The sequence below is a fragment of the Aegilops tauschii genome, chromosome 7, assembly GCF_002575655.3.
Source record: "Aegilops tauschii subsp. strangulata cultivar AL8/78 chromosome 7, Aet v6.0, whole genome shotgun sequence".
NCBI lineage: Eukaryota > Viridiplantae > Streptophyta > Magnoliopsida > Poales > Poaceae > Aegilops > Aegilops tauschii.
Genome location: NC_053041.3, coordinates 322,282,389 through 322,296,014, shown reverse-complemented (window position 1 = coordinate 322,296,014; position 13,626 = coordinate 322,282,389).

The following is a 13,626-nucleotide window of genomic DNA, read 5'->3' as shown; positions in this document are numbered from 1 at the left end:
TTCCATGGCCTCATAGATGGCTAAGGTATGTAACTAAGCATGAATGGATCTAAAATATTGATTTTCTTCATTGTGGCGATGTATGCAGATTCTTGTAGCGGTTAATGGGCTGCAGACTGGAGGTGGATCATGTGTTAATGAAAAGCTGGTGGGGGTCGTTGCAATTGCCAAATGTGTCTCGAAAGACTTTCTGTTTGTCGCATGCTCTCTGTCCCCTCAATATGGAACAACAATGATAAAGCTGGGTAGGGAGAGAACAAGTCTTCAGCAAGGTGAAAATTGAGAAGAGAACAATTGGCTTGGACGAGGGGGTTCATTGATCGGAAACCATATGTTTGATTACGAGGAGGTTCATTGGTCGGAAACCATATGTTTGATGTTTCTTGACTTGCACTTATCAAAAATATCACATGACTTCGATTGATGTCTTGGTATATCTTTTATTGTTCACTAGACTCCTGACACTTATGTAAACAATTCTCACCAAATCTTTTGTGATTCCGTAGCATAGCACGGGCATCTTGCTAGTATATTCCAAAAATATTCTCCATGAAGTTTCAGGACTTTTAGAGTTGTGCAGAATAGGTCTCTAATATTTGCTCCTTTTCCAGTCCAGAATTCCAGTTGCCGGCATTCCCCCTCTTCATGTAAACCATATAAAATAAGAGAGAAAAGGCATAAGTAATGTGATATAACGTGTAATAACAGCCCATAATGCAATAAATATTAATATAAAAGCATGATGCAAAATGGACATATCAGCGGTCCTTGCGAAGGTGTAGCCACACAAGATCTCCAATGTTGAATATCATGGGGTGCTTGTTGATATTGATCTTGGTCGCGAGGCGATGTACTTGGCGCTCGATTTATTGTCTTGTATCTTCCTGCACCTTCTTGAGATAACTTGCGCGTGCACTCGCGTCCAAGTTGATGCGCTCTTGTAGTGGTAGCCGTAGAATGTCCAATGGGGATAACGGGTTGAAACTATATATAGACGAGCTCGAAGGTGGACTTGCCGGTAGTCGAATATCTTCCTCGATTGTAGGCATACTCGCCGATGGTTAAGAACTCCTTCCACTCCTAGATGTTCTTCTTGATCAACATGCGTAGGAGAGTAGATAGCATCCGGTGTGTGACCTCCGCTTGGCCATCGGTTTGTGGATGGTATGTTCATGCGTCCATTTTGCATCATGTTTACCTACTGTTAATTACTATGTTTTTATGCATAATAATGCTTTGGGGGGTAATTCTAATGCCTTTTCTCTCATAATATGCAAGGTTTATACAAGGAGGGAGAATGATGGCAGCTGGAATTCTGGACCTGAAAAAGCTACGGCAGAATTACCTATTCTACACATCTCCAAATGAGCTAAAAATTTCGAAGAATTGTTTTAGAATGTATGAGGAATATTGGAGCAAATAACTACCAGAGGGGGCCCACCAGGTGGGCACAACCCACCTGGGCGCGCCAGGGAGCCCAGGCGCGCCCTGGTGGGTTGTGCCCTCCACAGCCCACCTCCGGTGCCCCTCTTCTGGTATATAAGTCATTTTGACCTAGCAAAATAAAGAGAAGACTTTCGAGACGGAGTGCCACCGTCTCGAGGCGAAACTTCGGCAAGTAATCATGTGAACTTGATATGTGTTCGATATTTTGATGATATGTATGTTGTGATTCCCTTAGTGGTATCATGTGAACGTCGACTACATGGCACTTCACCATATTTAGGCCTAAGGGAATGCATTGTGGAGTAGTTATTAGATGATGGGTTGCTAGAGTGAGAGGAGCTTAAACCCTAGTTTATGCGCTACTTCGTAAGGGACCGATTTGAATCCAAAAGTTTAATGCTATGGTTAGATTTTATCTCAATATTTTTCTCATAGTTGCGGATGCTTGCGAGGGGGTTAATCATAAGTAGGAATACTGGAGGTTTACCCGGAGATGAAGCTATGAAGAAGGTTTTCCCTTTATCTTTTAAGGGAAAATCATTGGCATGGTATAGGCTATGCGGTGATATTGGATCTTGGAACTGGAATCGATTGAAATTGGAATTCCACCAAATATTTTATCCTATGCATCTAGTTCACCCTCTCGGAGGGAAGTTTCCCCTACAGAACAGCTCCGCCGGAGCCCTAGATTGGTTCTGCCCAAGTTCCGCCTCAAGACGGCGGTGCTTTGTCCCGAAAGCTTCCTTCTGATTATTTCCAAGTCAAAACACACACAATAGTAGAAGATGGGCGTCGGGGGGCTGCAAGGTGGTCCACAAGATAGGGGGCGCGCCCAGGGGGATAGGGCGTGCCCCCCATCCTTGTGGATGGCAGGTGGCCCCCCTCTCGTGCTTTCTTCGCCCAATATTTTTATATATTCCAAAAATATTCTCCATGAAATTTTAGGACTTTTGAAGTTGTGCAGAATAGGTCTCTAATATTTGCTCCTTTTCAAGTCCAGAATTCCAGCTGCCGGCATTCTCCCTCTTCATGTACACCTTATAAAATAAGAGAGAAAAGGCATAAGTAATGTGATATAACGTGTAATAACAGCCCATAATGCAATAAATATCAATATAAAAGCATGATGTAAAATGGACGTATCAGCGGTCCTTGCGAAGGTGTAGCCACACAAGATCTCCGATGTTGAATATCATGGGGTGCTTGTTGATATTGATCTTGGTCGCGAGGCGATGTACTTGGCGCTCGATTGATTGTCTTGTATCTTCCTGCACCTTCTTGAGATAACTTGCTAGTGCACTCGCGTCCAAGTTGATCTGCTCTTGTAGTGGTAGCGGTAGAATGTCCAATGGGGATAACGGGTTGAAACTGTAGACGACCTCGAAGGTGGACTTGCCGGTAGTCGAATGTCTTTCTCGAGTGTAGGCATACTCGCTGATGGTTAAGAACTCCTTCCACTCCTTGATGTTCTTCTTGATCAACACGCGTAGGAGAGTAGATAGCATCCGGTTCGTGCCCTCCTTCGCCGTTGGTTTGTGGATGGTATGCTAATGCGTCCATTTTGCATCATGTTTACCTACTGTTATTTACTATGTTTTTATGCATAATAATGCTTTGGGGGGTAATTCTAATGCCCTTTCTCTCATAATATGCAAGGTTTATACAAGGTGGACCTGAAAAAGCTACGTCAGAGTTACCTATTCTACACATCTCCAAATGAGCTGAAAATTTACGGAGAATTGTTTTGGAAGGCATGAGGAATATTGGAGCAAATAACTACCGGAGGGGGCCCACCACGTGGGCACAACCCACCTGGGCGCGCCAGGGAGTCCAGGCGCGCCCTGATGGGTTGTGCCCTCCTCGGCCCACCTCTGGTGCCCCTCTTCTGGTATATAAGTCATTTTGCACTAGAAACAAATAAAGAGAAGACTTTCGAGACGGAGAGCCTCCGTCTCGAGGCGGAACTTCGGCAAGTAATCATGTGAACTTGATATGTGTTTGATATTTTGATGGTATGTATGTTGTGATTCCCTTAGTGGTATCATGTGAACGTCGACTACATGGCACTTCACCATATTTGGGCCTAAGGGAATGCATTGTGGAGTAGTTATTAGATGATGGGTTGCTAGAGTGACAGAAGCTTAAACCCTAGTTTATGCGCTACTTCGTAAGGGACCGATTTGGATCCAAAAGTTTAATGCTATGGTTAGATTTTATCTTAATATTTTTCTCGTAGTTGCGGATGCTTGCGAGGGGGTTAATCATAAGTAGGACTATTGGAGGTTTACCCGGAGATGAAGCTAAGAAGAAGGTTTTCCCTTTATCTTTTAAGAAAAAATCATTGGCATGGTATAGGCTATGCGATGATATTGGATCTTGGAACTGGAATCGATTTAAATTGGAATTCCACCAAAAAATTATCCTATGCATCTATTTCCCCCTCCCGGAGGGAAGTTTCCCTGGCAGAAGAGCTCCGCCGGAGCCCTAGATTGGTTCTGCCCAAGTTCCGCCTCGAGACGGCGGCGCTTCGTCCCCAAAGCTTCCTTCTGATTTTTTTCCAGGTCAAAACACACCATATAGCAGAACATGGGCGTCAGGGGGCTGCCAGGTGGCCCACAAGTAGGGGGGCTTGCCCAGGGGGGTAGGGCACGCCCTAATCCTTGTGGATGGCAGATGGCCCCCCTCTGGTGCTTTCTTTGCCCAATATTTTTCATATATTCCAGAAATATTCTCCGTGAAGTTTCAGGACTTTTGGAGTTGTGCAGAATAGGTCTACAATATTTGCTCCTTTCCAGTCCAGAATTCCAGCTGCCGGCATTCTCCCTCTTCATGTAAACCTTATAAAATAAGAGACAAAAGGCATAAGTAATGTGATATAACGTGTAATAACAGCCCATAATGCAATAAATATCAACATAAAAGCATGATGCAAAATGGACGTATCTACTCCCCCAAGCTTAGACCTCGCTTGTCCTTAAGCGAAAGCCGATATCAAAAAATAAGTCCACATGTTTAGAGATAGAGGTGTCGATAAAATAAAATACGGACATGAGGGCATCATGATTATCTTTAGGACAGCAAGATACATTTTCATATAATTTCTTATGCTAAAGTAACAATTTATTCACAAGGTAAAGCATGAATCAGAAAATTTATTGAAAACTAACAAACTATGATCTCAGTCATTGAAGCAACTGCAATTTATCATAACATCGGAAAGAGTCAATTAAAGAGCTTTTCAGCAAGTCCACATACTCAACTATCATTTAATCTTTCACAATTGCTAACACTCACGCGATATTTATGTGTTCAAAGCTTCAATCGAACAAAGAGAAAGATAGGGGCTTATAGTTTTGCCTCCCAAACTTTTACCTCAAGGGTAATGTCAACAATAATACTTTATGATAACCTACATCCGAGTGGATATATATATCCGGATCTCTCCAACACATAGTGCTTGCCAAAGGAAAAAGTATAAAAAGGAAAGGTGATGATCACCATGACTCTTGGAAGGGTAGAAGATAAAAGTAAAAGATAGGCCCTTCGCAGAGGGAAGCAGAGGTTGTCATGTGCTTTTATGGTTGGATGCACAAAATCTTAATGCAAAAGAACGTCACTTTATATTGCCGCTTGTGATAAAGAACTTTATTATGCAGTCCATCACTTTTATTTCTTCCATATCACAAGTTCGTATAAAGCTTATTTTCTTCACACTAATAGATCATACATATTTAGAGAGCAATTTTTATTGCTTGCACCGATGACAACTTACTTGAAGGATCTTACTCAATCCATAGGTAGGTATGGTGGACTCTCATGGCAAAACTGGTTTAAGGGATGTTTGGAAGCACAAGTAGTATCTCTACTTGATGCAAAGGATTTGGCTAGCAAGAGAGGGAAAGGCAAGCTCAACATGTTGGAGGATCCATGACAATATAACTTCTGTTCGGATATAGGAAAACATAACCCATTATGTTGTCTTCCTTGTCCAACATCAACTTTTCAGCATGGCATATTTTAAAGAGTGCTCACAATTACAAAAGATGTCCAAGATACTATATTTATATGTGAATCCCCTCTTTCTTTAATTACTTCCTATTAATTGCAACAATGACCAAAACTATGTTTGTCAACTCTCAACAAATTTTATTCATCATACTCTTTATACGTGAAGTCATTACTTTTCATAACATCAATATATGATCTTTTTATTTCTTTTTATTCCTTTCTTTCCTTTAATTCCCTCAAGATCATAGAAAGGAAGCAAAGCCCTCAACTCAAAACTACTCTTTATTATATATAACTCACGAAGTCGATTACATAGAGGGAACATAAAGCAAAACTCAAAGCTAGATCATACCAAAAAACTTTATTCTACTAGATCAAGATATAACCAAAAGGAACAAACTAAGAAAAACGATAAAGGTAAAGGTGTGATGGTGATACGATACCGGGGCACCTCCCCCAAGCTTGGCAGTTGCCAAGGGGAGTGCCCATACCCATGTTTTTATGTCTCTTTCTTCAGAGGTGGTGATGTGATATTCTTGGCGATGATGCCCCTTAGGATGCAATTCTCTTCCTCGAGCTTATTAATTTGCTGCTTAAGATCCATTACTTCTTTGCAAAGTTTACCTGTGATGGCTAGAGCTCCATTCACCCATGGATGTTTCATAGCTGCGGGAGAAAAAGCAACACTCTTTTTCATATTTTCATAAGAGAGAAATCTAGCATTGGGAGGAATGACCGAATTTGGTATTGCTGAGCTCTGAAGTTCCTCCACCATGAATCTAGTTTGAAGACGAGAGGTAACTTCTTGATCCTCGTCCATGGCATCCACCCTTTTTAAGTCAGCCTCCATCTCTTCCTAAGTTGATTGCCTGAAGTGGTCAGCTTCGCCGTATGCTCTTGGGGCCGGTGTCGGGTGAGATACCCGACTCTCCCCGACTAACTCTTGCAAAGACATATTGCTCTAAATCTGCTGCAGAAACAACTTAAAATAAAAATAGGGGATTTTGTCGTGGTACCGTGGTAAAAACCTTCGGGAGATTATATAATGAATTTTTACCGATCAAAAGAAGTGTTGCGCAAGAAAACAAAGTCCAGAGGGCACACGAGGTGGCCACAAGGCAGGGGGCGCGCCCAGGGGGTAGGGCGCGCCCTCCACCCTTGTGGTCTCCTCGTGTCTCTTTCGGACTACTTTTAATTTTCCTCATTTTTTTAAATATTCCAAAACGGAGAAAAATTGCTATTAGAACAGTTTTGGAGCCGATTTACTTACCATACCACATAACTATTCCTTTTCGAAGTCTGAAACGTTCTGGAAAGTGTCCCTTATGTACTCCTCGGTGTTACGGTATCAATTATATTGGTCTCAACATTTATGGGATTACCTGAGATATAATGTTTGATTCTTTGACCGTTTACCACCTTTAGATTTGTGCCTTCGGCGTTGTTGATTTTTATGACACCGGAACGATAGACCTCCTCGATAACGTAAGTACCTTCCCATTTAGAGAGAAGCTTTCCTGCAAAAAATCTTAAACAAGAGTTGTATAGCAAAACATGATCACCTACATTAAACTCACGCTTTTGTATCCTTTTGTCATGCCATCTTTTAACCTTTTCTTTAAATAACTTGGCATTCTCGTAGGCTTGGGTTCTCCATTCATCAAGTGAGCTAATGTCAAATAACCTCTTCTCACCGGCAAGTTTGAAATCATAATTGAGCTCTTTAATAGCCCAATAAGGTTTATGTTCTAGTTCAAGAGGTAAGTGACATGCCTTTCCATAAACCATTTTATATGGAGACATACCCATAGGGTTTTTATAAGCCGTTCTATAAGCCCATAACGCATCATCAAGTTTCTTAGACCAATTCTTTCTAGATCTATTAACAGTCTTTTGCAAAATCAATTTAATCTCTATATTGCTCAATTCTACTTAACCACTAGACTGAGGATGATATGGAGATGCAATTCTATTGTTAACATCATATTTAACAAGCATTTTACGGAAAGCACCATGAATAAAATGTGAACCACCATCAGTCATTAAATATCTAGGGACTCCAAACCTCAGAAAAATAACTTCTTTAAGCATCTTAATAGAAGTGTTATAATCAGCACTACTAGTTGGAATAGCATCTACCCACTTAGGAACGTAATCAACAGCAACTAAAATATGTGTATACCCATTAGAGGAAGGAAAAGGTCCCATATAATCAAAGACCCAAACATCAAATCGTTCAATAACAAGTGAATAATTCATAGGCATTTCCTGACGTCTACTAATATTACCAATTATTTGGCATTCATCACAAGACAAGAAAAACTTGCGAGCATCCTTGAAGAGAGTAGGCCAATAAAAGCCAGATTGCAATACCTTATGTGCAGTTCTATCTCCAGCATGGTGTCCTGCGTAAGACTCGGAGTGGCACTTGCGTAGGATCTGTTCATGTTCATGCTCATGCACACAACGTCTAATAACACCATCTACTCCTTATTTATAAAGGTGTGGGTGATCCCAAAAGTAATGTCTCAAATCATACAAAAACTTTTTCTTTCGTTGGTATGTGAAACTAGGTGGTATAAATTTAGCAACAATATAATTAGCATAATCAGCATACCATGGAGTATTATGAGAAGCATTTATGACAGCTAATTATTCATTAGGAAAGCTATCATCAATAGGCAGTGGGTCATCAAGAACATTTTCTAGCCTAGACAAGTTGTCAGCAACGGGGTTCTCAGCTCCCTTTCTATCAATAATATGCAAATCAAATTCTTGCAGCAAGAGAACCCATCTAATAAGTCTAGGTTTAGCATCTTTCTTTTCCATAAGATATTTAATAGCAGCATGATCAGTGTGAACAGTTACTTTGGAATCAACAATGTAAGATCTGAACTTATCACAAGCAAAAACAACTGCTAAAAATTCTTTTTCAGTAGTAGCATAATTTCTTTGGGCACTGTCTAGAGTTTTACTAGCATAATGGATAAAATTTAATTTCTTATCAACTCTTTGTCCTAGAACAGCACCAACAGCATAATCACAAGCATCACACATAATTTCAAAGGGTAAATTCCAATCAGGTGGCTGAACAATAGGTGTAGAAATCAAGGCTTTGTTAAGTATTTCAAATGCTTCTACACAATCATCATCAAAAACAAAAGGAACATCTTTTTGCAAGATATTAGTGAGAGGCCTAGAAATTTTAGAGAAGTGTTTAATAAACCTCCTATAGAAACCAGCATGGCCAAGAAAACTTCTTATACCTTTGATATCTTTAGGACACGACATCTTTTCAATAGAATCTACTTTAGCCTTATCACCTTCAATACCCCTTTCGGAAATTTTATGCCCCAAGACAATACCTTCATTAACCATAAAGTGGCACTTCTCCCAATTCAAGACAAGGTTAGTTTCTTCACATCTCTGCAAAACTCGATCAAGGTTGCTTAAGCAATCATCAAAAGAAGTTCCGTAAACGAAGAAATAATCCATGAAAACCTCAACAATCTTTTCACAAAAATAAGAGAATATAGCAGTCATACATCTTTGAAAGGTAGCAGGTGCATTGCATAAACTAAAAGGCATACGTCTATAAGCAAAGGTACCGAAAGGGCAAGTAAAAGTGGTATTTTCCTGATCATCTTTTGACACAGGTATTTGAGAAAAAAACAGAATAACCATCTAGAAAGCAAAAATGTGTATGTTTGGATAGCCTTTCTAGCATTTCATCAATAAAAGGTAGAGGGTAATGATCTTTTCTAGTAGCTTTGTTCAATTTGCGGAAATCAATTACCATTCTATAACCTGTAACAATTCTTTGTGGAATCAATTCATTCCTATCATTAGGAACAACAGTAATACCTCCCTCCTTAGGGACACAATGAACAGGACTTACCCATCTACTATCAGCAATAGGATAAATTATACCTGCCTCCAGAAGCTTTAGTATTTCATTTCTTACCACTTCTTTCATCTTAGGATTTAACCGTCGTTGATGATCAACAAGTGGTTTAGCATCATGCTCCAAATTAATTTTGTGCTGACATAGAGTGGGACTAATGCCCTTAAAATCATCAAGCGTATATCCAATAGCGGCACGGTGCTTTTTCAGAGTTTTCAATAATTTATTTTCTTCATGCTCTAAAAGGTTAGCACTAATAATAACATGATATATCTTCTTTTCATCAAGATAAGCATATTTCAAAGTATCGGGTAATTGTTTAAGCTCAAACACGGGATCACTCTTGGGTGGAGGAGGATCCCCAAGGATTTCAACAGGCAAGTTGTGTTTCAAAACAGGCCCTTGATTAAAGAATATTTCATCTATTTCCCTTCTTTCATTCATAAACATATCATTTTCATGGTCTAGCAAATATTGTTCTAAAGGATCAGTAGGAGGCACGGCAATAGAAGCAAGACCAATAATTTCATCCTTACTAGGCAATTCTTTATCATGGGGTTGTCTACGAAACTTAGAGAAATTAAAATCATGAGACATCCCCTAAACCAACAGTAACAATATCTTTCTCGCAGTCTATCTTAGCATTAACGGTATTCAAGAAAGGTATACCAAATATAATGGGACAAAAGTCATCTTGTGGGGAAGCAAGAACAAGAAAATCAGCAAGATATTTTATTTTCCCACACAAGACTTGACATCTCTAACAATCCCGATTGGTGATATAGTATATCTATTGGCAAGCTTAATAGTAACATCAATATCTTCTATCTCAGCAGGTGCAATATAATTCATAATTTCTTGGTATAAGGTGTAAGGAATTGCACTCACACTAGCACCCACATCACATAAGCCATGATAACAATGATATCCTATTTTAACAGAAACAATAGGCATGCCAACGACATGTCTATGTTTATCTTTAATATCGGGTTTAGCAATCCTACCAGCTTCATCACAGAAATAAATAACATGCCCATCAATATTATCGACCAAGAGATCTTTAACCATAGCAATACTAGGTTCAACTTTAATTTTCTCAGGGGGTGTAGGTGTTCTAGTATAACTCTTACAAACCACAGTTGAAGCTTTAGCATGATCTTGTATTCTAACAGGGAAAGGTGGTTTCTCAATAGGAACAATAGGATCAACATTATAAGTAATAGTTTCTTCTTCAACTTTAATAGGTTCTACTACTTTAACTTCGATGGGAGGATGATATTTAAACCACTTCTCCTTAGGGAGATCAACATGAGTTGCAAAATATTCATAGAAAGAAGGTACTATCTCAGAGTCAAGTCCATATTTAGTGCTAAAATCACGAAAGGCGTCGGTATCCATAAAAGATTTAACACAATCAAACTTAAGGTTTATACCTGACTCCTTACCTTCGTCGAGTTCCCAATCTTCAGAGTTGCATTTAATTCTTTCCAATAAATCCCATTTGAATTCAATATGCTTCTTCATAAAAGAACCAGTACAAGAAGTATCGAGGATGGATCGATCATTATGAGAAAGCCGAGCATAAAATTTTTGAATAATAATTTCTCTTGAGAGCTCATGAGTGGGGCATGAATATAACATTGACTTAAGGCTATAAATATATATATATATATATATATATATATATATAGTTTCGATCACGATGAACCAGATGCATAGGATAAAACTTCTGATGAAATTCCAATTTCAATTGGTTGTAGTTCCATGATCCAATATCATCACATAGCCTGAACTATGTCAATGCCTTTCCCAGCAAAGATAAAGGGAATACCTTCTTCTTCACAACATCCTCGGGCATACCTACAAGCTTAAATCCACAAACTTCATCCACATAGATTAGGTGCGTATCAGGATGTAATGTTCCATCTCCTGCATAAGGATTAGCTAGCAGTTTCTCTATCATACCCGAAGAAATTTCATAATATATATTTTTAGTAGGTGCAGTAGGTTGAGGAGAAAATATTTGCTCTTCCGGTCGGGGTGAAGATACCCCGAACAAGCCCCTCAAAGGATTATTTTCCATAGTAGCAAGTGACAGTAAATTTCAGCACACTATATAAATGTTTTCTTACCAAATTCCACTTCCCAAAGACGCTTCACTCCCCGGCAACGGCGCCAGAAAAGAGTCTTGATAACCCACAAGTATAGGGGATCTATCTAGTCCTTTCGATAAGTAAGAGTGTCGAACCCAACGAGGAGCAGAAGGAAATTACAAGCGGTTTTCAGCAAGTGCAAGCACTGAAATTACCGGTAACTGATAGTTGTGTGATAAGATAATTCGTAACGGGTAACAAGTAACAAAAGTAAACAAGGTGCAGAAAGGTGTCCCAATCCTTTTTGTAGCAAAGGACAAGCCTGGACGAACTCTTATATAAAGCAAAGCGCTCCCGAGGACACATGGGGATTGTTGTCAAGTTAGTTTTCATCATGCCCATATGATTCGCGTTCGTTACTTTGATAATTTGATATGTGGGTGGACCAGTGCTTGGGTGCTGCCCTTCCTTGGACAAGCCTCCCACTTATTATTAAACCCTCTCGCAAGCATCCGCAACTACGAAAGAAAATTTAAGATAAATCTAACCATAGCATGAAACATATGGATCCAAATCAGCCCCTTACGAAGCAACGCATAAACTAGGGTTTAAGCTTCTGTCACTCTAGCAACCCATCATCTACTTATTACTTCCCAATGCCTTCCCTTAGGCCCAAATCATGGTGAAGTTTCATGTAGTCGACATTCACATAACACCACTAGACGAAAGACAACATACATCTCATCAAAATATCGAACAAATACCAAATGCACATGATTACTTATAACAAGACTTCTCCCATGTCCCCAGGAACAAACGTAACTACTCACAAAGCATATTCATGCATGTTCATAATCAGAGGAGTATTAATTATCATTAAGGATCTGAACATATGATCTTCCACCGAATAAACCAACTAGCATCAACTACAAGGAGTAATCAACACAATTAGCAACCCACAGGTACAAATCTGAGGTTTTGAGACTGAGATCGGATACAAGAGATGAACTAGGGTTTGAGAGGAGATGGTGCTGGTGAAGATGTTGATAAAGATTGACCCCCTCTCGGTGAGAGGATCAATGATGATGACGATGGCTTCGATTTCCCCTCCCGGAGGGAAGTTTCCACGGTAGAACAGCTCCGCCGGAGCCCTAGATTGGTTCTGCCCAAGTTCCGCCTCCAAACGGCGGTGCTTCGTCCTGAAAGCTTCTTTCTGATTTTTCTAGGTCAAAACACACCATGTAGCAGAAGATGGGCGTCGGGGGGCTGCCAGGTGGCCCACAAGACAGGGGGCGCGCCCAGGGGGTAGGGCGCGCCCCCACCCCTCTGGATGGAAGGTGGCCCCCCTCTGGTGCTTTCTTTACCCAATATTTTTTTTATATTCCAAAAATATTCTCTGTGAAGTTTCAGGACTTTTCGAGTTGTGCAGAATAGGTCTATTATATTTGCTCCTTTTCCAGTCCAGAATTCCAGCTGCCGGCATTCTCCCTCTTCATGTAAACCTTGTAAAATAAGAGAGAAGCGGCATAAGTAATGTGATATAACGTGTAATAATAGCCCATAATATAATAAATATCAATATAAAAGCATGATGCAAAATGGACGTATCAGCGGTCCTTGTGAAGGTGTAACCACACAAGATCTCCGATGTTGAATATCATGGGGTGCTTTTTGATATTGATGTTGGTCGCGAGGCGATGTTCTTCGCGCTTGATTGATTGTCTTGTATCTTCCTGAACCTTCTTGAGATAACTTGCTCGTGCACTCACGTCCAAGTTGATGCACTCTTGTAGTGGTAGCGGTAGAATGTCCAATGGGGATAACGGGTTGAAACTGTAGACGACCTCGAAGGTGGACTTGCTGGTAGTCGAATGTCTTTCTCGATTGTAGGCATACTCGCCGATGGTTAAGAACTCCTTCCACTCCTTGATGTTCTTCTTGATCAACACGCGTAGGAGAGTAGATAGCATCTGGTTCGTGACCTCCACTTGGCCGTCGGTTTGTGGATGGTATGCTGACGGATCCATTTTGCATCATGCTTACCTACTATTAGTTACTATGTTTTTATGCATAGTAATGCTTTGGGGGGTAATTCTAATGCCTTTTCTCTCATAATATGCAAGGTTTATACAAGGAGGGAGAATGCTGGCAGCTGGAATTCTGGACCTGAAAAAG